Source organism: Mauremys reevesii, linkage group 16 (genome assembly GCF_016161935.1).
Source record: "Mauremys reevesii isolate NIE-2019 linkage group 16, ASM1616193v1, whole genome shotgun sequence".
In the NCBI taxonomy this organism is placed as follows: Eukaryota; Metazoa; Chordata; order Testudines; family Geoemydidae; genus Mauremys; species Mauremys reevesii.
Window position 1 is genome coordinate 32761925 of NC_052638.1, and position 23841 is coordinate 32785765.

General features: G+C 40.9%; 1 protein-coding gene across 6 annotated transcripts in view; it reads right to left on the reverse strand.

Annotated features, from left to right (window-relative positions):
- Positions 1-23841, reverse strand: part of MAF (MAF bZIP transcription factor) — a 229772-nt gene that overhangs the window by 151902 nt on the left and 54029 nt on the right. For 2 of the 6 annotated variants that reach the window (XM_039503898.1, XM_039503893.1), the window contains one exon: positions 20797-20801. The gene's annotated coding sequence lies outside the window, so the exon portion shown is untranslated. Of the gene's footprint in view, positions 1-5045; positions 5300-15707; positions 16471-20796; positions 20802-23841 lie in introns of those variants that run through there. The other 4 variants (XM_039503896.1, XM_039503894.1, XM_039503895.1 and 1 more) reach the window with 3 other exon arrangements.

Sequence of the window (23841 nt, forward strand, 5' to 3'; positions counted from 1 at the left end):
TTCATAACTCTGGTATTCATAACACTAAGGTTCTACTGTAATCCTTTATCTATTCTTAGCCAAAAGGCTGAGAAGGGCATTTGTCACCCTATAAAATTGTAATTTGTGTATGAGAATGTCCAGGAGCATGTACTAAGGTACTATTACACGTATAACACAAGCAAAGCCTCTTCTATCAGTGAAGGGGAAGAGTAAAAGACTCATTAAATCCATAGGACACCTTACCATGCAGACATAAAACTTACGATGGAAATGTTTAGCTAATACAGGGATGGGTGCTAACGTTTATAGAAATCCCTAAGATGGTCAGAGGGAGGAAAGAGAGAGAATCTGTTATTGCAATGCCATGCGCTTTGTATTGGTTTTATGATTTCAGTACATTTTGTCTGAATGACATATAACGTGTGATATTGTAACCTGGCCTGCTGTCCCCTGAGATGCTCTTGGACATTAGATGATTTCATCTGCAGTGTTTTTATACAAGCGAGCAAACACTGTAAAAAGGGAACCAAGATCCATGAAATATTGGTGGCAGGGGAGAAATCATGATCAGGAGCTCCATATTTGGGTCAGGATTTTCTTTCCTCATTTGGGGGAGGGGGGAGTTCATTTTAGATAAATTATAGGTCACATTTTAGCATAAAATCTTTTAAGTCAGTGTTCAAACATTGTTTTACCAGATTTCTATATACAAATCCTGTGCTCTCAAATTCAGCGGTTGAGTGTTGGGGAATCTTCTGCCTTTTAACATTTGCGGTGAATCATTGATGGGAAAATAAACAATCTGAGCTCAGTTCTCGCTTTGGGTGGGATTTTCATGGGCTTTGTTAAACTGAAAACACTGATCATGATACATCATTACATCCTGCGATTTCTAGTACATAGAATTTTTTAAGACAGATTTTAAAAAAAATCAAACAAGATCAGAGATGGAAATAAAATAATCTCATAAAATGGCAGGGAACAATTATATATGCTCAATATTTTCAGAACTGGGGTCAGCCTCTTATTAAGATTAGGCCTCCCCAATGGAAGGGATTTAGGACTGTGATATACCATTTCAACAAGAGTCTTTCCACTGGGGGTAACTATGCATCACTTTCATTTCCTGGGATTGGTCCTGCTTTGAGCAGGGGATTGGACTAGATGACCTCCTGAGGTCTCTTCCAACCCCAATATTCTGAGTTTACATCCATATAAAGGACTTTCTCCTCAGAGGATCCCAAATACTTAGCAAGCCTTACACTGAAGCCAGCAGGGTTACACACATGAATTAAGTTACTCAGGTGCAGGATCTGATCCACATACATTCCATAGTGTAAGAGACATGCCCCATACAGAAGTAACTCACCCATTTGAATTTGCTTCAGGCTGAAACTTGGCACACAGAGGATTCTCCATCTGGCAGGAGCAAATGGCATTTGACAAAATGTATTTTTTAAAATCATTTGGACTTTTTTCTCTAAGCTGGCAAAGCCACAGACCAAACTAAACATTTTTGTTTGTTTGTTTCACATAGTTTTTTGTCTGGTTGGGGGGGCGGGGGGAGCAGAGGGGAAGGAACCTGAACAAAAACAAGCAAAACGTTTTAAAAAATATCTGAATACATTTTGCAGACAATTGAGAACACATTCACGTCTCATTCTTGAAATGCCTGAATAAATTCTCTACATTCCTTCCCACATGTACAAATTCTCTTGCACCGAGATGAGCATATACAACTAAATCCTGTTCCCATCCAATGGCCAAACTGCTGGTCCTGCTGGTCCCTATTCCCATCCAGTAACCAAACTACTGGTACAGTCTCTGGGGGTTTCCTAGGTTAGACAGCTATGAAGGCTTCTTCTTATTCAGAGGTGGTAACAGCCCTTAGCAGCTGCTGTGTATTGCGGGTTTAGGTATTACATGGTGCCTCCTTTCCAAGGATGGAGTTTGTGATTGCCTGACATGCTGGCTTAGGGCAATTATGTAGGGGGTTGCTCTCAGCATTTGTCCCTAGATGAACAGCTGACATTTAGCTCAGACAGGGAAGTTATTTAAAGGGGCATCACGGCTTGAATAAATCAGCCTGTTGCAAGAACTGTACCAGCAGCTTCTCCAGCCTGGAAGTGAAATCCTGACCCCAATGAATGGGAGTTTTGCTGCTGACTTTAACAAGGCCAGGATTTTACCTTGGATGTCCAAGGGGTTCTGTAGATACATAACACTGGATAAGACTTTATGTTGGACCTTCTGGTGTTTGAAAGGCTACTTTTACAATGGCTGATATAGTCATATTTGAAAGTTGGTTGCTAGGCACAGAAACAACCTCACAAAAGCCAAGCATGACAAATTAACACAACACATTTGACTCTGCCCTCTGCTACAGATATAGATATATGGGTGTATACCACAGCATAGCTTGATAATTGCAACTGTGCGTGTTTACACAGCAACAAGTTATTTAAGGCACATGGGCTCATTCATGTTCCTGAGAGTTTCCATTATTAAGATGTTCGATGGGATGGTGCTTCCTAGTTGTAACAAAGATGCACCAAGTCACTGCATGCTTCATCAGGAATGGAAAACATTCTTGATCCCCACTGGCAAGGTAGGGGCACCTATCTGGCAGTAAAGTGGACTTGAAACAGCCAAAAGCAATGAAACTGGAAGTAAAGACTTGCATACTATGTCCTTAACTCAGCCAGCAGTAGCTCAGCATTACAGAGGACTCCAAACAGCCTGTGTCTTTGTGATGTACATTACCATATGGGATGCAATACACAGGCTCCATAGCGTGAGCTAAAGACAGTGTCAGCATCAGCTCACTGAATTCACATGCTTTTGTCATATCCTTGCTATTATTTACACATAGCTTCCTGTAGGGCTGAACAAACTTGCTTTGCCTCATTTCATATCCACCCCAACCCCAGGACTGTGGAAGAAAGGAGCAGAGGCAGGATCGAGAGAAAAATACACAAACCACGATGAATAGTGGAGCAGAGAGTGGGTAGAATGAAAAACAAATACAGACACAAAAAATAAGCACAGTACCAAGCCTATTCTGCTCTTATACTGGCTTTAGACCACTGTCTTTCATTTCCTTTAATGGGATCACTTCTGATTTATACCGGTGTAAGAACAGAAATCAGTCGTATCATATATATATTTATATCCCCAGACAAAAGCTACATTAAGATGGAGTTAAGGTTGAGGGTCTATATTAATAATTTAAAATGAAAGATTACAGGGATGTGGCACTTATCCCAAAACCAAAGAAATTCAGAGTTAAGGTGAAACCTAAAAGAAATCCAAACATGTTAAGGTTTTGAAAGGCAGTTAGGGCACCCAAACCTTAACTCCACACAGTAGTGACACCATGCAAAAGCCATAAAGGATTACTATCCAGGCATTTTATCATGTGTGTTCCCAGATTAGATTAAACTGATTTTTAAAGACATATTTGATTTTTTCCCCTCCCTCATGGTGTTGCTACAGGGCAGAGTTAAGGTTATGGTGCCTCCATTATATTGTATATTTACAGCACCCACTTATGCCAGTTCAGCTTGTGGTGGGTTCTTCTACATCTAACAGCTAATACAGGGGCTACAAAAACTTGTCTCCTTTTAAAATGTATTACCATTGGAAAAAATATTCTTTTAAATTACAGGACACGTTCCTGAACTCAAAATAGGATTGTGCATCTAAAAATAAAGAAAATTTGTCAAGGTTTTATGATCCTTTCAGTCTAGGAGGCTCATCATCCGTAGGTTCTTGCATTTCATTTTCTAAGGACAGTTAAGTGGGAAGATAGATAGAAAAGGTGAAGATGAGACAGACTCGATGTATTTATGTCACATTGTATGAGTACAAGTAATCAGAGAGACCATTGTATTTCTCAAAGAAATTTTGTTTCTGCTGGAATGTGTTTAATTTGACTAGAAGTATGGAAATGGCTATTTGAAACTTAGTGATCTGGTCTTTCAGGAATACTCAGTTCACTAGCTGGGTACCAGCTGCCAAGTGATGCTATCAGTTGATTAAAATACAGCCTGCCAGCTTCCTGCTTGCTAAGACTAAGTACAATCTGATTGGGAATTCTCAAGTCCATTACGGAATGACTAGTCCATCACTTAAATCACTGCACACCATTTTCCCATGCATCATCTAGTTTACTTTGCTAATATCCACACGGCAGCTAAATACTGATAAAGATTCCTACAGCTGTCTGCCAGCACCATATTCTCTTGTATGCAGGTTATCCTCATCCTGGGGGTGGAAAACCCCACAAGTTTCAACTCAAAAGAGTTCCCTGATAAATCTTCATTCAGGGGGTCAATTCTTCCCCTCGCCCCTGTAGAAGATGATGGGGGTTCACCCTTTAATCTGCAAATTGCCTAAGAACTGCAGGAAGCAAGAGTCAATGCTCGCACAGACCCCTTGTCTGCATTGCTCCCAGGCTCCATTGGATACAATAGAGCATTCCTATATAAGACACGCCGCCAGAGGTTTCTCTGATTATAGTTGGCACTCTGGGGACGGAGTGGATCCCAAACCACAGAGGGTAAAGCTGCGCAAGCTACTGCAGACTCTGGGCCAGACCCTTGCTCCTCTCTGTTGCATGCCCTGACGGTGCAATGGGGCTGGAGAGCAGGCATAAAAAGACAGATGGGGTTTTCTCAGGTAGAATTGGCTTGCAATGGGCTTCTCAGGGGCAGGAGGTGACCCTGGTTGCTTTGGGGATTGAAATAAATACATAAATAAAATATATCTGTAGCTAGATCTGTATACGTTCTAGAAAAGAATCAGCACACACACACACACACACACTCTTTTCTTGAGTGTATACAGACAAATCATGAGTTGCTACGTGCCTAGATCCAGAGCTGCATGCGACCTAGTTCGTTAATCATCCACATATGCTTCGAAGAACCTATCAGTGAATAGCAGTGGGCTTCTGCTTAGCAAAATAATAATAATGAAAAACACTAAGACACCAGAAGAATACGTCCCCAGCAACAGAACTTCAGCGAATTCACACTTTAACCAAAACTTCATTTAATGGAATAACAAGTACAAAGGCTTCCAGATAAAGTGAACAAATGTGATGAAATTTGGAAACCATCTATTGATCACCTCAGCAGCAGATTATAATGAAACGGAGAGGTCAAAAGAGAGAATAAACCCTCATCATAGGAATCCTCAGATGATGCTTTGATAGCAAGCATCGGCCCACAGCTCAAACTATTCAAAATCCTCAGCTGGTATAAATCAGCATGGCTCCATTTCTGGCCCAAACAATTTTTATTTAGTTACAGACCTAAGAATAAGAAAAATACATAAGCAGAAGACAAATATTTATTATTCACACATTTCAAGGACTTAACCCATAATAGGAAAGTCTATAAACCTGGTCCGCTCTCACTTAGACTGCTGCAACTCAGGAGTAGCTCCACTGGAGTTGCACAGTTTGAAGGGATGCATGTAATTCTCTTCACAACAGTTTCACAGGGGTTACTATTAATTTTGCACCAGGGATATATGAGATGAGAATCAGGCCCCTTTATGGCTCATGCTTTAGGTATGTGCTTTTGAAGCTAAAGGGGTAATTTTCAAGCTAGCCAAGCAATGGAAAACAAGCTATTTACACACCGTAATTTTAAAATAAAATAAAATACACCATTGGGATAATTATCAGGTTGAAGATATGATTGCAAAGCCAACAGTATCAGTAGCAAAGATTTAGAAATCCACAAGCTCAGAAGAATAGCATGAAATGTAGGTTCACTATAGTCTATTGTACCAAAACGCCACTATTTATATCAGGGGTAGGCAACCTATGGCACGTGTGCCGAAGGCGGCACATGAGCTGATTTTCAGTGGCACTCACACTGCCTGGGTACTGGCCACCAGTCCGGGGAGCTCTGCATTTTAATTTAATTTTAAATGAAGCTTCTTAAACATTTTAAAAACCTTATTTCCTTTACATACAACAATAGTTTAGTTCTATATTACAGACTTATAGAAAGAGACCGTCTAAAAATGTTAAAATGTGTTACCGGCACGCAAAACCTTAAATTAGAGTGAATAAATGAAGACTCAGCACACCACTTCTGAAAGGTTGCCGACCCCTGATTTATATTGTATCCTCTATGCTTCCACAAATTTCCACTAACATCAATGAGATCTGTATTTACTGAACAATTGTATACAATATGCCCATCCAACTGTGACTAAACTATATCTTTATGAAGGAGCAACTCTGATTGATAAGATGATGATTTAGGGACCTATTGTTTCCAAGATACTTCTACAAAACCTTAGTTAGTGCCAGAATTCTATTCTCTTTTTTGCTCTATCATTAAGAATGCTTCCTAAAATACATCCTTAGTACCAAGTCCTGCTCCCAGTCAGTTCAATGACAAATCTTCTATAGACTTCAACAGGACCAGGATTACAGTGCATCACTGCAATCCTTTTTACACTAGCTGTACAAGCTTAATGGCTATAAAGTACAGTGGATTCTTACCATACACAATCCAAATTTGCCGCCAATATTATTCCTGGCTTGCAGTCACTGCATACTCATCTAGTAATAAACTTGCATGATCTTATTTGACTGAGATTCTGCATCCAAGCATCTTTCACTCCCAGTAGGTTTGTATGACCTGACCGCTCTAGGTTTCATTTAATCCCTAATATCAGACTTTGATCACGTGGTTGCTCACCATGTTTCACTTTATGCTCTTGTCAATACGGAATCACAGGACTTGAGACACGTTAGTTTACTAATTTTAGGAGTATGGTAAATAGTTTTGTTCAATTTTAGCATATGGATGAGTTGTGTTGACCTTTATAGGTCTGCACTTTAAATAACATTTAAATAGCGCTGCGGCAGAGAATACAGTGGTACACTGCTTACTTATGGAAACTACAAGGAAATGAGACAGTTTTTCGGTTCACTCAAAGAGAAGGAGATTTACACATAAAAGGGTGAATTATTTTGATTTGCAGTTTTCAAGCCATTAAGCATTCTCCAACGTAAACTCTCCCCCTTCTCTGGTTTCTAGTAGTTTATGATAGGCTCCATGGCCTGGATTTTCAGAAGCGTCTAGTGATTTTGAGTGCTTCCATTTTTGAGTACCTAACTTGAGATGCCTGATAGGGGCCACATATCCAGAAAGTGCTGAACACCCACACTATGAAAATCAAATCTGTTTTAAGGGGTCTCAACCTGGGTGTGCCAAAAGTGAAGCACTGAAATTACCAGTCACTTCTGAAAATCTTGGCCACTAAGTATCACTAAATACACAAATTATTCACTTTCTCATCTGTTTCATATTTCAAACTCAATCAGACAAAAGTCTCCTATTTAGGTGCTGGCTTAAAGAGGCAGGAGGAGTGATTGTGGGCCTGAAATGCCGAAAGCTAAAACTGAGATACACGTTAGTTGAAGAAAAGTTATCATGTTGTTATCTGTGTCATTTATTGTTCTGCTTGGATGTCTTCCATGTTCCTTGAGGACTAGTGCCCCACTCCTGAGACCTCATGCTGTAGCCACTGTCTGGCAGAAGAAGGGCGGATTTAGCTCTCTTGAAAGTCAATCAATGTTGCTTCTTTGAACAGCCTGTAAAATCACCCTTCTTACTGCCTTCTAGGACTCAGAGAGACTTGCAGTGGCTGATAGGGGATCTCTACACTAGTTTCCAGTCCAGGAACCCTGGGACAAGAAGCCAAGGTCAACTCTATTAGAGACCTTGTAGCTGCCACTCTGGACTTCTTCCTAATACTAATCTTTCTTCAGGCCTTTTCCTCAGTCCCGTCCTGGGCTCTTTGTAATGAGGAGCATACCCCAGGGGGGCTTCTCCACAGAGAGCCAGTTCATGGCCTTGTGTCAGGGTCAGCCATGAAAGCTTGCTCCAATCCTGTGTCTTCCAGGTATCTTCCCTCCCTGGGCTTCCCTCTTTCCCTGCAGGTCTTCCTGTTCCCCACAGGTCTTTCCACTCTCTACTCCACTCTATTCCTCAAAGAGTGACTACAGTGTTCTTCCCTCTCTCCCAGCAGCCCCTCAAACTTCAGTTCCCAAGACCCCTTAGGCTTTACTTTCAAAGCTTCTTGGGATTTATTGCCTTCTGCTTCCCCCTGCCTCAGGAGGACCCATCTCTGGTCTCTGGCCTCCCAGGCTTCTCTCAGCTTTTAGCCCAGGTCAGGAAACTCCCAGCTACATTTCCCCGGGTCTCCTCCCTGGCCTTTCTTTCTTTATGAAGATCCAGCTCCTCCCTAACTGGCTTTAATCACCACTTATGCCTAATAGTACTTCATGTGCCTCCCAGTAGCCTAACCCTTTCACTGCTAACCCTTTCACTGCTTGTGTGGAATATACCACCCTATTGCACATTACAAAATGGAAACTTAATCCAGTTTTGTGAAATGTTCACAAAGATTCAAGAAGCTTGTGAGTGAAGCTAGGTCACACTTTAAACAACTTGGACTGAGTTGTGTGTTTTCACATCAGAATCACATGTGGTATTTAATGGTTTAGATGGAATGTCTGTGAATGATCATTAATCAGTAGTACCCTATTGAATTTTAAAGAACTGCTGACTCTGAGGGCAGATGTGAGGAAAGCTTGGTTCTCATGATTTGTTCTATATAAAGCAAGAAGCTATCAGTGTGAAATTGCAACCTGGTCCAAAGTCCACTGAAGTCAATAGGACTCTTTCCATTGATTTCAATGGGATTTTGGATCAGGTCCTAAAGGCACGGCTGTCACACTGCAGACAACCCCCACTAATGCTGTGCTCATTGCAGTATATACACATGGTCTGTAAAGCCTCTGCTCTAGAGAGTCAAACTCATCAGAGATTTGAATACAACATAATGTGTTCCACATCAGTTTTGACAATGCTCAATAAATACCACTTTACCAAAAATCAGCAAAGGTGAATGCTCTCTGTTAGTACATCAGACTGACTAATGAACAATTTGTCTGCTTAAATCTAATAAACCAAGCACTGGAAAAAATCTTATCCTAACAGACCGGCACATAAGCTGAAGGGTGGAGCTAACTAAAGAGATATGGAAAAGGTGAATAAGAATCTCATAATATTTTTTTAAATGGAGGATTGGAGACTTGCTTTACAAAAAATGACCTGTTTAGGGAAAGGATAAGCAGCTTTTCTGCGAAAGAAAGAAAGAAAGAAAACAAACTTTGTGGTTCTGTTTCCTAATATGCCATGTTGACAAAGAACGAAAGCATACCCACAACTTCTTTAACCCCTCTTCTTGGCAATAATATCTAGCCACTAATTAAAATCATTTCAAAACATGTCTGAAGTATTATTTCCTCAGGCAGTTTAATTATGTAAACAGTTGTGTACACTTAGAAGTTATTTTAAAGATAAGATGGGGGGATTTTTTTTTCTTCTCTGAGTCAAGATACAAGAGCACATCTGAGGGAAATTTCTGAGAAAAGCTAACAGTCCTCTGGAGCTAGTGCTGGAGTAGTGCCCTAAACAAACTCAAGGAACAGTGTAATGAGGCAGTGATTTATTAAGCACTAGGCATCTCTCACAGCAGTGTAGTATGTTGTAAGAAACAGCAAAAAGAAGAGTCAATAATCATGCTACCTCCTTCTCAAGTGTTTCTGGCTATTACTAGCTATGGGGTCTTACAGCGTGACACTGTAACGTGCCTATAGCCATGTCCCAAGCTGACAGACTGGTAAATGATCTTTGGGCAGCTACATTAAATCTCCTACTGAAAGTCCCCATCCTGACTAAACTGGGCGAATCTCTCAAAAATAAATAGGTATTATGAACTTTTGCCTAAATACACATTTGAATTTATGCTGGCTGTGTTATTGCACCATTTGTATTTGTTTTCTGTGAATAGGCTAACAAATAAGCTTACTGACAGGAGTGTTCATGGAAACAGTGGGTAAAATCTTGGCCTCACTGAAGTCAATGGTAAAATTCCCATTGATTTTAACAGGGGCAAGATTTCACCATTGAATTTTAAGTGAATGTTAGAGACTACTCATGGAAAGCAGATTCTATAGTCTATACACATGTTCATGAGTATTTGCAAGGGAAACTTCATCCTAAGAGTTACACTCACCTAATCAAGGAACAGAAACATACCATGTGACCTCTATGTCCAATCAAAGTAAATCAACACAGCTCCGGTTCTCAGTATTGAATATTTGCAACAAACTACTTGTGTTCTGATAGCTGTTTAATTTTATTTTTTGTTCTGGTAATCTATGCCAACAGGGGTGCCTAGACATTGGGTAGGTGCCACTTTTTTAACTTTTGTATAAATATTTAACTAAATAAACCTACAGACCTAGATTTGTCATAAGACTTGTTTGGTGAATAATTTTGAATAACAAATACATTCAAGAAAATCACCTTTGGACTAACTGAGCACACATGCAAAAAAAAAAAAAAACAAAAAAAACAAAAAAAAAGCCCAACGCTAAATTGCTATGAATTACTCAGCTCTACCTGTGGCAATGAAAAATAGCAAGAACGTTAGGGCTCTTCTTTGTGTATTAAGCCTTCAATTGATAGAGAATGGATATTAACAAAACAAGATATTCATCAGTATTCAATTCACCAGCTGCCTGACTATTTAAACTAAAATTACCAGCTAGCTCAAAACTCTTACTAGTGAATCATGCAATCTAAGCCATTCTGATATTGATCGTTAACACTAATTGCCCAGCTGCCATTTCTGAAATCCCTTACATCTCCCCTCTTTCTCTCCCCCCACACCTAGTAAAAAATCCCCTAGCTTTTTTTAACTTTGCCAAAATGGAAGAAAATGGCCAGTTCCTCTGCATCTTTACCTTCTTCCAACCAAAAAGGAAGATTTTTTTTCAGTTTCCCTTAACAATGACGTCTCTCAGTACACTGCATGAGTGAAAGTCTGTACATATTAACATAATAAACAAGGGAAGTAGAATACTTATATTAGTAAGACAAAAAAATCTGGAGTGAGAGGATAAAATCCCAGCTTTACTGAACTCAATGAGAATTTTGCTGTTCACTTCAGTGGAGCTGGGCTTTCACCTGTACTTTCAGAAATGATCACAAAGGTATGCCCTACAGATCACGATGCACATAGATACTGAGAAAAGCTTGCAAAGGCTACCCAAATTCTATTACAGCACGAGGGCCTAATCAGACAAGGTACCTAAGCATGCATGTAACTTTAAGCACACAAGTTGTCCCACTGACTACATATGGGCTTGAGCACCTTGCTGAATCAGGGCCCTATTTTATATCTGGCAATTTCTAGATTTGTTGGCACCGCTGCTTCTTGGACTTTCCTGAATTTTAGCAATGAAACAGTTTCTTGCAATGTGTTTTTATAACATACCCATAAGTGTTGCCTTTTTCTAAATATCATTGAATGTCACATGGGAGTCTATTGGCTGAATATTTTTTCATAAACAAAATTTTTATTTTAAAATGTAGATGAGGACATTCGGAGATGGGGGGTAGAAATAATAGGCTCGATTCTCAGTTGTGAAGCGGTCACTGTGCACCTTACCACCAGTGGAATCTGCCCAAAGAGCTGACTTAACCTGCCCTGGAAGGATCACGGGAGTGTAGGAAAATCCTCTTGCAGAGTAGAGTTGGTGTAGAAGCTCCTGTGTCATCCCCACTCTCTTCTGCCAGAAGGGCAGGGGAACTAGGGTGTGGATGGAGAAAAGAAGTTGTGCTCTGGATGCTGCTTGGGACCATAGCAACTGGTGTAAATTGCAGATGGCTTCAGGCTGCTCTAACAGATGTGGAGTGACTGACACCGCACACCTCAGGCCCAGATTCAAGGGAGTAGCAATGCTAATTTCACAAAAATTCAGCCAGAACTCAGATTTGGGCCCAATCTTTTATCACACAAATAAACAGATCTACTGCAAATGAAGAGGACATTACTGACAGTGTCATAAAGCAATACATAATGTTGCCAAATATGATTACGTACAGGCATTGAGTATCTATAATTCAGCTATAGCCTTCTATTCTTTTCTACACAAACTTTAAGCAGATTTAAAAACCCTTCACTTGCTTTACCCTGATGTTATGACATAATCAAAGGATCCTGCAAGTTAGCTGAAGGCCAGAAAAAACACTGATAGATATAACTCATAGTTCTGGCGGAAGCAGGAACTATAAACTTACGGTAACAATGTATATGGTCAAATAAAAGCTGCTGCACAATAAACAAAAAACAAAAAAAATCTCAAAAACACCACTGTCAATCCCTCTCAAATCATTTTACCCTTTCAGTATTGCCTTACCCATTAACTAATCTCAGTCACTGGAGCTGAACAAATAATTTGCAACAAATAACTTATCTTATGAATTTAGCCTCCGCTTCTTCTCTCAGAACACATTGGAGCAGATGGCAATTTCTTAAATTTGATTAATCCTCTCTCTTCGCCAATTCCATGGCTTGAGAGAAAACAATTCTCTTGCATTCATTATCTGAGCTGTATTGGAAGTGGTAATTGGTCAGATGAGTCATGTGGTATACTTTCTGTTCCCCGATTGGATGAGTGAAAAAACACGGGCTAATTTGTAATTCATTTTCCATTAAAAATCATGTCAGTAAAACCCCAGCCTATGAATGTTTGCAGGAAGCAAACACAAAAAGTGCAGTAGAATAGTTAAGCCAATTCATTTCAAAATTCTAGTAAACATTTGGGGATAATGTTTTGCAACATTCGTACAACTCTCATTGGTGATTGTGAAAAACAGCTTAGACACAGACACACATTTCAGATACATTCATACCATATTGACTGCCAAAGAAATTGACATATGCAAAGTAAAACTGATGCACAGAACAGCTATAGTACAAGCAGAAACTCCAAAGCAAATTCCCAATGTATCTCAACAATTCCTTGTGGCAAAAGAGCGATCCTGGCCTTGTCTAAAGTGGGCTTTTACCCAAGTTAGAAAACTACTTTTAAACTAAAGTGAAAGACAGAAACTGCTTTAGCTGGAACTAAAATGATTTAGCTGGTAAGTGTGTTTTTCTAACAAAATTTTACATTGTTTGACCACATCTGCACTGCCTTCTCCGTTTTAACTGAAAACAGGATTAAACTATTTTGAATTTAATTCTTTGTCCTTGTGTTGATGTCAGTACAGGTGCCAACTGCGATGGAGATTTTTGTGATGTGAGAATGTCTTTATTTGGAAATGGACTGAGATCACTAGTAATTTTCACCCAGGTCACCAGATTGATAACAGTGCCATGTACATGTTCCACTTCTTTGTCCAACCATTTTAATAGTTAGGAATGTTTCCCCATGGTATTAAAAATATTTGCAATAAACAACACAGTGACATAAACCCTGTCTAGCACTGCATCTGAATTTCTTTGCATCTTTAAATGGCTTAGCTGTAATTACAGAAATACAGTAAATGTTTGATTTTGTGACTATGAAAACAGTCAGACATTATTTGTGATTTATGCACCATAACCATGCTGGATTTTCAAGTAGAATGGGCGCCTAGAAATTACTGAAAAAGGTCATCTCTTCCTTTCTATCTGCAGCTAATGTAATACAAAGCTTTCTATCTCAGGAAGACTGAAAGTCTGATTTGGAATTTCCTGTTGAATGGCTTTTCTGTATATAAATCTCATAAAGACACACTGATCCTTTAAACTTCAGCATTGACGCTGAAATTATGCTGCATGTCAAAATTACATCAAACAACTGCATTTATTTCCACCAGAAAAAATTGATTATTTCACTCTCGTTTTCATTACATTTTTTCCCCATCATAATGCTGACTTTGAAATTCCCTTTAGGTCTGGACACCCAGGAGTGTACTTTTTTAAGTCAGTAGAAAAGAAAGCTTTCATTATATTTGATAACTTTTTTTTCCTCCTTGATTCGAATGCTATAATTGAACTGGAGAGATATTACGAACTTCATGTTTTGCCAATCTCCATGAAGGACACCTCTTAATTTCTGTCTTTTCACTGAACCTTTTGATTTGATAAAAGTGGCTTTAAGGTATCTTTCCAAAGAGGACAACTGAGCAGATTCATTTTAGCAATCTCTCCTTAAAGGATACCATTTTCTTAATATTTCCAAATACAGGGCATTATCCTGCACCAACTGAAGTTAATAGGATTTTCTCAGTTGATTTCATTGGAATCAGGATTGGGTACAGAATCTCTCTCTCCTGCAATCATGTGTATATTTCAGAATATTAATTGGTTTCTACATTTTCCCACCTAAAGAAAAAACATTTTGGAATAAGACAGCTTAAAGTGTGACTAAATGTAGAGTACTAAAAAGAAGTTAAGAGTCTTCCAGAAACATATTAGGTTATATTCACGTCCCTAATAAATTTTTCTTTTCCCGCCTGTTGCTTAGTCTTATACAGTCACTGATTCTGCTATCTTTAATTTTTTCCCACTATTGGCCATAAGTGAAACTCACTTGGGAAACCCTGGATAGATAGTTCATCTGTTTTCTATAAAGTTGTCTAATTCATCCAAACTCACTCTCATTACCAATGGAGAATTTAAAGGTGGGATTTGGTGGGATAAAATTCTGCTAATTTAAGATATTGTTAATACTAGTAATAAATTACCACAGTATTAATACAAATAGTATGTTTACTATATTATGATCTCTTTGGAGAAGACAAGGAGCCTAATGTCAATCAGTGCCAACATGAAGGAAGGGCTGTATCATATAGGGCCAGATCTTGACCTCTTTACTCATGGGAGTAGCAAAACCATTGGGTGCAATTCTGGCCCCGCTGAAATCAAAGGGGACATAATTTTACCCATTGACTTCAGTGGGATTTCTGATGGAGTGGGGTGTTACTTCACATCAGTAAGGATGTAAGAATTTCGCCCATAGATGGTAAGTGTGGAACTCCTACGCACCAGGCCATTACCTCTGTGTTGTTCTCCTTATCGCGAATGCACTACGGCAGATTATGCTGGTGCTCTGTACCCTCTTTCCCTAAAAACAGAAAGTCAATTTCTCAGACATTTCTGTAATAAATAAACAACACAATCTATGGCCCCAATCCTGCAAAATGCTTCATTTCACTCACTGAACAACACCACTGAAGTCAACAGAACTACGCGTGGGGTGAAATCCTGGCCCCAGTGAAGTCAATGGCAAAACTCCCACTGACTTTCATGAGGCAAGGATTCCACCCTCAGTGCATAAAGTTAAGCATGTGTGTAACCCATTGCAGTGTGAAGGCCTATTTATGTACTTACTCACTCTATGTTAGGTGCTTATATGGCCCCTATTACCATAGCCTCTGCATGCCCCACCATCACACACATCTATCAGTCATGAGGTTGGGAAGTACTCTGATTCCCATTGTATGCATTGGGAGTAAGGCTGAGACACACCCAATGACTGATTGAAGGTCACACAGGAAGCCTATATGTTCGAGGACAGAACTGAACCCTAGGCCTCTAGAATCCAGGCTAACACCCTTACGATTAGGTCATCCTTCCTCTCAATCCATTTTCCTTCTTCTCCAGCTCTTCCTCTCCCAGTCTCCTGGCCATTGTGAAGTGAAAGGAAGCAGTTAAAAGCACTGTGTTTGGCCTTCAGCCACAGTTCGGTTTCCCTCTTCCCGCCTTATCTTGGGTCCTCACAAATAAAATAAAGCATTACACAGTGATTTTCTTTGTACTCAGCAAACCTCTCTTCCTCTGTCTCATTCTCCCTGATACACCCCCTTTGGATTCTGGACTCACTTCTCCTCACTGGGTTCACACCTAAGTGTGTAGTAAGTCACCCAATCTGAACTCACCTGCAAGTTTCAGCAGCTCCACTCCATAAAGAAGTATTTGCATTTCCTAATGGCAAAGGGACCCAACTTTCTATGCCAGTGTTTCCCAAACGGTGGGTCCTGATCCACCACTGGGTTGCAAGAAGGGTCTAGATGGGTTGTCACCATCTCAAATCTGCCCCAGACCCTGCAGTTCCTGTCACTGTCTGCCATCACTCCCCGAGGCTGCCCAGGTACTCCCCGGAAGTGCTGCCCCTGATTCCAGAGAGAGAGGCACCAATTGGGGCTGCAGGAGTGGGGCAGACCTAGGAAAGCGAGAGCAAAGGAATTGGGGGAAGCTGAGAGGTGGTCTTGGAGGCAGGACTGGGGAGGGCGGGAGCAGGAAGCTAGAGGACCCTCTACTTTAAATGACACTTCGCAGCCCAGCATGACAGCTCCTAGCAATCGACGTATCGTCTTGAAACATTGTGGAGAGAACCATCTATAGATGTGTAAGGTAGTTCGCAAAAAAAGAAAAAAATGCACTTTTAGCCTTGTTAAAATGTTTGGGAACCACTGCCCTATGGTGTGCTGCTAGTTGGTTGGTTTTTTCTTTTCTTTTTTTTTTTCTGTCTTTCTTTTGTTTTTTTCCTCCTTCCCTGGATTATTCTTCATCACAAGTAATTTCATTCCTGTGATGCAGAAGGAGATCCTGCCAGGGAAAAAAAATCAGTTCGTTCACAAGCTTCCAGAGGTTTACTTAACAGAGTTTGCCAGCATCTCTGACAAATAGCTCACTGCAGTTTTATACAATGGATTAAATTTTTCCTTCCCATTTTCAAGCACGTACTGTAGTTACATACGGTAACACAGCCCTTTCAGATGTGAGTAGCGCAGACACAAAATTGCTCACCCCTTTAATCTCTACACAGGAGTATTCCAACCACGCAGAGACTTTTTCAGTGAATGGTACTGGTCAGATGGGAGATTGAGATGATATGTGTGTAGTGTGCCTTTTCTTCTCTGAGTCTGATCCATATCAGAAATATGACACAGGGAAGGATTGGGATTTCATGGCAGTGTGAGAAAAAGTCTCTGTTTATTCTGGGTGCACAGTCTAGAATGGCTAAACGTGGAACTGAACCCTCTGTGGTCTTGTTAAACTGGGAGAAAGTGCCATTCTGGAAAACAGGTCAACTAACATGTTTTAATGAACACGATGTTAAACATATTTTGCTCTTTGCATGACAAAGACAGCCACATTTAACAGTGCGTTCACTGGTTAGGTCAAATATGTTTTTAAACCTGACTATCCTTGTCAACACTAAAAACATAAGCACAGTTAACATCACGTTTTCTAACATGAGACAGACAAGGGTGGTGACATGATATAGTGAGATAATGGGAAGTGTCCTTTGACAACACAATTTGTCCATTAAAATGGCATATATCCCAGTAATTATAATTTGTTTACACTGACCAGCACATAGTATCACAGCATGAATGCAGAGTACAATGTATATATTTATGTACAACATAACATTTGAGTAGTCCACCTGAATTTTCCATAATGTTTATAAAACTTCCAAAGGCATTACAGCTGTTTCCCTTAATACAAACATCTCTTTAACAGCACTTCAGAAATCAGAGTTCAAAGTAATACTGAAAAAAAACCAAGCATCTCTGCACTTTGTACTATAATAAACACAGAGATTTGATCCTTTATGGGTAGCTATAAGGAATATTATTTTCCCTGAATAGTTATTACAGGTGCAGGGAAACCAGCTACAGACATGACTTTCTAAATTTCCATCCCATCTGTGTAGAACACTGGAAACCATTCTTTTTGCAAACTGTTCTGCAGCTATAGCTTATATTTTCAAGGTGGAAGAAGGCTCTTTTAGCTAAGGATAGTTGTATTTGCCTAAGAGTTCATCTGCAACTTTTTATGCCTCACTTGAAGTCATGACATCATAATTTCCATGGAAACTGATTGTGACATCACAAATAGGGTGACCAGACTGCAAGTGTGAAAATCGGGACGGGGGTTGGGGGGTAATAGGAGCCTATATAAGAAAAAGACCCAAAAATCGGGACTGTCCCTATAAAATCGGGACATGTGGTTACCCTAATCACAAACCAAGTGTGGTGTGACTTCCGTTGGAGGAATAAATAGCAAAGGCAGGGGAACTAAAAACAAAAGGGTCTTTCTACCGTGACTATGTACCCAAAAGCAAAATCTGGGTCAGAAAAAGGCTTCCAATATCTGAAAGACAAAATAATAGGCAGGATTACTTCTAAATACAGCAGACAATTGTTCAGAGTTTTACATATCCCATCAATGGCTCTTTAAACTGCATTGCAGGGAGGCCTGATTAGTAAAATGTTGTGCTCACATGTAACTGAGTGGATGCAATTAACTACAGGTGCAAGGAATGCACTTACATTTCCAAATGCCTGCCTGTGGATGTACATAGACATAACTGCCCTAGGCTGCACCCATCGTTTATTTTAACTGCAAAATTAAAGGGCACAAAACAGGCTTCAGGGACCCAGTGTGGTCTCAGCTACAGCCCGGTAAATCAGAGTTACTCCACAGAAATCAGTGGGGGCTACTCCAGATTTAAAATGACATCAGCGAGAAGCTGAAACTTACACCTCTGTAAGTGAGGATTTTAATGTTTACATTGGATTTGTTTGCTGGGTTGTAACACAGAAAATATCTTTAAAAAAAAAAGAACATTATGAAGAATAAAAGACTAGACATGCACTTCAAAGAAAGCTTGTCACTATCAGCCGACCCAGGCCCAAAGGGCTCTCTCTAACTCCAAGCACTCTGCTCTTGACAGATGTGACAGTAATCTCTGAACTTGTGATACCTGTCCCAAGGGGCCTCGCGCTAGGCTGAAGGGCCCATTATTTATGGCTGATGCGATGGAATCTGATGCGATGCCCCGGCACACATTTGAAATGTGAAAGGGAGAAGAAAGGTTTAGGTTCAAATTTGAAACAGATCTGAAATGGTCGTTCAGTGCAAATTGTAATCGGGGGAGGGTGGCAGGGACCAAGACAAAGCATTTATTTCAGCTCCCATCCTTCTGCCACCCCTTGTGATAATGGGTCAAAATGTTCCCTTCCAAGATGTGTCTGCAAAGGAAACCATGCCTTCCCCCATCCCATGCAGAAGAACAACACTTCTGCTGACCTTGTGAAGGGCCCTCGATGGCACCAGGGTTTGCAAGGATGGGGTGAGCTAGGACCAGGAAGAGTAAGGCTAAGGGAAGGGTAAACTACCGGCATTGTCCCTACACCAATCCCATGGGGAATCCTTTTAAACGTTAACAGAACCTGAGGCATTATTAACTTCTGGGTGGAGCTACTCCACAAGGTGCAATGCACTTTGTCAGGGGAATTCCAGAGGTGGCAGTGGGTGAAGGAATCCTTGGAAGCATGGCCTCAATATCTGGCAGGACAGAGGCAGAGGCTCTAGCGCTACTGAAAATCAGGAGCGGCGCCAGGGTTTCTGGCGCCCTAGGCAGAATTTGGGGGGCGGCATTTTGTGCGCTCCCCATGGGGTGCACGGGAGCTTCCAGTTCCGCTCCTGTCGCGCCGCCGAAGAAGGACCCTCCGCCGAAATGCTGCAGGCGACAGCGGCAGTCATTGAGCTGCTCAATTGCCTGCAGCACGTCGGCGGAAGGTCCTTCTTCAGCGGCGCAATGGAAGCGGAACCGGAAGCTCCCGTGCGCCCCGAGGGGAGCACACAAAATGCCGCCCCCCGAATCCTGGCACCCTAGGCGACCACCTAGGGTCGCCTAATGGAAGCGCCGGCCCTGCTGAAAATGCACTTGGACTCCACATGACAAGTCTCTAGTGGATTTTGGGGGATCTTAGACTTCTGGATCCTGAACCCATAGTTCTTCCAACCAGAGAGAAGAGGAGTGAATCCCAACCCTCCTGATGGAAGGACCTGGTGAAAACACTTTAAGGTCAACCTTGATGAGTTTTCCCTCCTCCTTGAACTCTACAAATGTTTTTTCTCATGGCAAGTAGCAAGCTGACCCATTAGGAGATGTGAAGAAAAGCCTGCTTGAAGGTTACTGGCTTCTTTGAGCTGAAGCTGCCCAAATTCTTTCATGATTTTTGTATAGCACCTTATGTGCTGGGTGACGATTTTTGTATAGCACCTTATGTGCTGGGTGTGGGGGAGGGAAAGCTATTGAGTGTTGAATTACAGAGAAAGAAATCTTATAAATTCCTTTCTATTTATATTCTCAAACCACTACACATAAATCCCGTAACCTCAGCTGCACTGCTTATGGTTTGGAGGGCCAAGAAGGAGGCGGAGCCACCGTGGCTTGTGCTGTAACTCTTTCAAGAACTTCGAAAACATTCCCAAAAAGCAAAAGGCAAGAAAACTACCACAGCTAAGCAGGGAGGGATTTAATCCCTGCAGCAACCAAGCACCTTGTTAGCAAGCAGAATCCCCTAAATTTGTTTTGCTATTGGGAATAACTCTCAGATCACTTGGGAGGAGATGCACTGGGCTGCCTTGGTTTAATAAACCGAGGCTGAGTGGGTTCAGACAGATAAAAAATGGAGACAATCTTAGACATTTGAGAGAAAGGATGTTTTGCATCTAAAACGCTAGAATGAGACTCTGGAGCTTGCGGTTCAGTTCACAGCACTACCACAGACTTCCTGTGGGATCTGGGATAAGTCACTAGAGGCCTCATTTACGGTATGATCCAAAGCCCTTTGAAGTTAATAGAAAGACTCCTTTTGGATCAACCCCTTAATGTCTGTGCTTCAGTTCCCCACCTGCACAATAGGTATAAAAATACTTCCTTTTTTGTTGTGTCTATTTAGATTGTAAACTCCTCAGGGCCCATCTCTTGCTACATGTATGTACAACAGCGAGCACAATGGGGCCCCAATCTGAGTTGGGACATCTAGGTGTTACTGTAATACAAATAAATAAATAATAATAATTTATTATTGCTGCATCCCTTCGCATCATAATGGGTTTCGTGACCCTCACCTTTTCTTTTAATATAACCTAAATGTTGGGCCTAGTGATTTTGCAGTTTTCTAATAAGTTCATTAATGCAATGCAAACATCCTTTGCAACAGTGAAGCTCACCAACAATACTTGCATGGTGGAATGTAACGTATTATATCATTCTGATTTACCCAGTGCAAGCTATAGCACACACATGCTGTTAGCATGCAACTTCTTAGGAAATGAAAGGTGAGTTTCTCTATCACAGGATGTTTTTTTTCTAGAAATGCAGCCCCCCTAGTTTCACTGTGACAGCATGATCAAACACACCCAGTTATTCAAAAAATTAAGGACCCCGAGTACAGAGTGAATTTTGACTTTATAAGGTAGAGCAAGATCATTTCTGATGTCTGGTGATACCCATTTGGAGGCAGAAAACGCCACATGGAAGAACAGGGGATGTGGGCCTCCAAAGACCCATCAGTCCCAAGGATAAGTGGAGGACCAGGGTCATCCATTGCCAACCCCACTCTGAATATTGAGCACACACCACAGATCCACTGGAATTATGGAGAAAGGGAAATTGTTTTACTTGAAGGGCTGGCGGTGGCTAGGGCTATATTCCTTTTCTTAGGGAATGTCTGCTGTTGGGGATGGGTGCTGGGGCAGACACCAAGAATGCTTCTCCAACCCAGCCCATGCTCCACCGAGCTCTTCCCAGACTTCCCACCAAGTCCTCGGAAAGAAGGAAATATTGATGAAGATACTGCCACACTCTGTCTGTGCAGAAGGGAGAGATCCAGGTTCATCACTTCCCTTCCCTGCATAGATCAACAATGGGACCACAGAGGTTAAATGGAATTTGGAGCTATTTTAGTCTGTTATGTTTATTCACACCAAAGCTCTTTTTACACATTGGGTTTTGAGCTGTGCAAGTGCAAGATAAAAAGCACCAATGCAATTCCAGATGTTCAATTAATATTACTTAAAAGTGACCCAATACCTCTTAGCCCCACCCTTTAAACTGCTCAGTATAAAATTATTGTAGGTCTGAAATATTTTGTGCCAATTTTCAACCTTCAGCAATAGCTGTATGGCCAACTTAGAAAAGTCTGAAAAGCAGGGTGGACTTTGTAACATAACATTAGCTATCCAGAGGGGGACACAGTATAATTAGCATGGAAATGTCATTCCTGTCATCTCTGCTTCATTTGTAACTGGTCAGTAAGCTCAGGAGAATGGCATGCACTTCACATAATACGTACAAGAACTCAGATTGCCAAGTATCCCAATTCTGGTGGGATAGCCTTAATCTACATGGTTGACCTTGGTATTGTAGAAGTTCCAACTGTGCCTTAAAGCAGCAATGCATCTATTCAGGGATAGCCAGAGCACCGCCAATTGTTGTCTTAAGGACTACGGAATGCTGGAGGTAAAGAGAGAGGACTTCTCTGGATGATGGAAGCTCCTGACGCCCCTCTAGAGTAGCATGGTGTCCCACTGTATCACACCATACAATAATAGGATTTGATGTTATTCAGAGATAGGCACTTTCCACTGACAATCTTCTCTATACACATCTGCAGACATTCTTTTGGTCAATCACTGTACCGTATGCTGCCAGACTGAGACCACTAGAAGACAAGAATGACCTGAGAGTACTGGCCAATGACTTTGTTACCCTTCCCTTTTAGCAGAGCTCCCAGAGGAGCAAAGTTTAATTTAATTCAAATACACGTTGCTACCCTCTTCAGCAGATAACCACTATTTTTAAATCTCTCCATTGGTTTCCAGTAAAGCACCAAATCAACGTTTAGGATTTTACTGCTTACTTTAAAAATACTCAATCACACAGGTCCAGTTTATCATTTAAACATTTTGTCACTCATTTAGATCAAAAACTACTGTCTGCTAAGCTCTGTCCATAGAATCAACTGAAATCATTTGGTCTCTGTGCCCTTTTGCTAGTGGCAAATACATCTGAAACGATTAGGGGAAAACAAAACCAAAACATAATTTTATTCCTTTCATGCAAAGCCAAAATTGGTCCAGTCTGAGGCATGAAAGGATACTACTTTGCACTGTACCTGTAGTGCCCTTACATGTGAGGATTTGAAACCTCATAGACTCATGGATTTTGAGGCCAGAAGGGGCCATTACAGTCATCTAGTCTGACCTCCTACAGGCCATAGAATTTCACCAAAGAGTTCCTACATCAAGCCCGTAACTTCTGGTTGAGCTAGAGCAAACCCTTTAGAAAGGCATCTACTCTTGATTTAAAGTGTGGACAATCCACCACAACCCTAGATAATTTGTTCCTTCCTGTAAAAAATGTGCCCCCCTAAATCTTTCAGTGCTATTATATCCATTTTACAAATGGGTAAACTCAGGCATGGAAAGTGACAACTTACTCAACTTAACCAAGTGAGTAAGTGACAGGGTCAGGAACAGAACTCATGAGACCTGCTCTAACCATTAGAGAATAGTCATGGTTTTGGTTTTGCCATCCATTAGTAAAGTGCCTAGTTCAGTTTCTCAGATAAAAGGCACAGTTCAAGTACAAAGCACAGTTATGACTATGACAGTACACTCGTGTTTATCTGAATGGCCTGGAGGACATCTTTCGGATAACTGGGCATTCGGCTAAATGGAAGTGCTATTTTGAGCTGCAGGGCTACATAGGGGACACACACCGGCTAACTAGGATTTCCGGATAAAGGGAATTTGGATAACTGGAATTATACAGTATATCATGGCTGTGCCTCGGATTCCTACTATCAACTGCAAATGGCCCACAAGAATTTCATGCCTGTCAGCACTGCTAGGTGAATAATTCCCAGTGAAGAATTTATTTAACACATGTTGCCTCTTTTTTATTCACAGGATATCCGCGAGCAGATTGCCATTTTCTCAAACATATTTGTTATTTTAATGTAGTCAACTAATAACTCTCCACATAGTTTACTCAACAGGCTGACTGCAAATATTCAAAATTCAAACTGTCATTGGTTAGATAAGTCACACGGTATTGTTTTTGTCCCTCTAATTGGATGAATAGGAGAATTCTTTTGTCGTGTACAAATT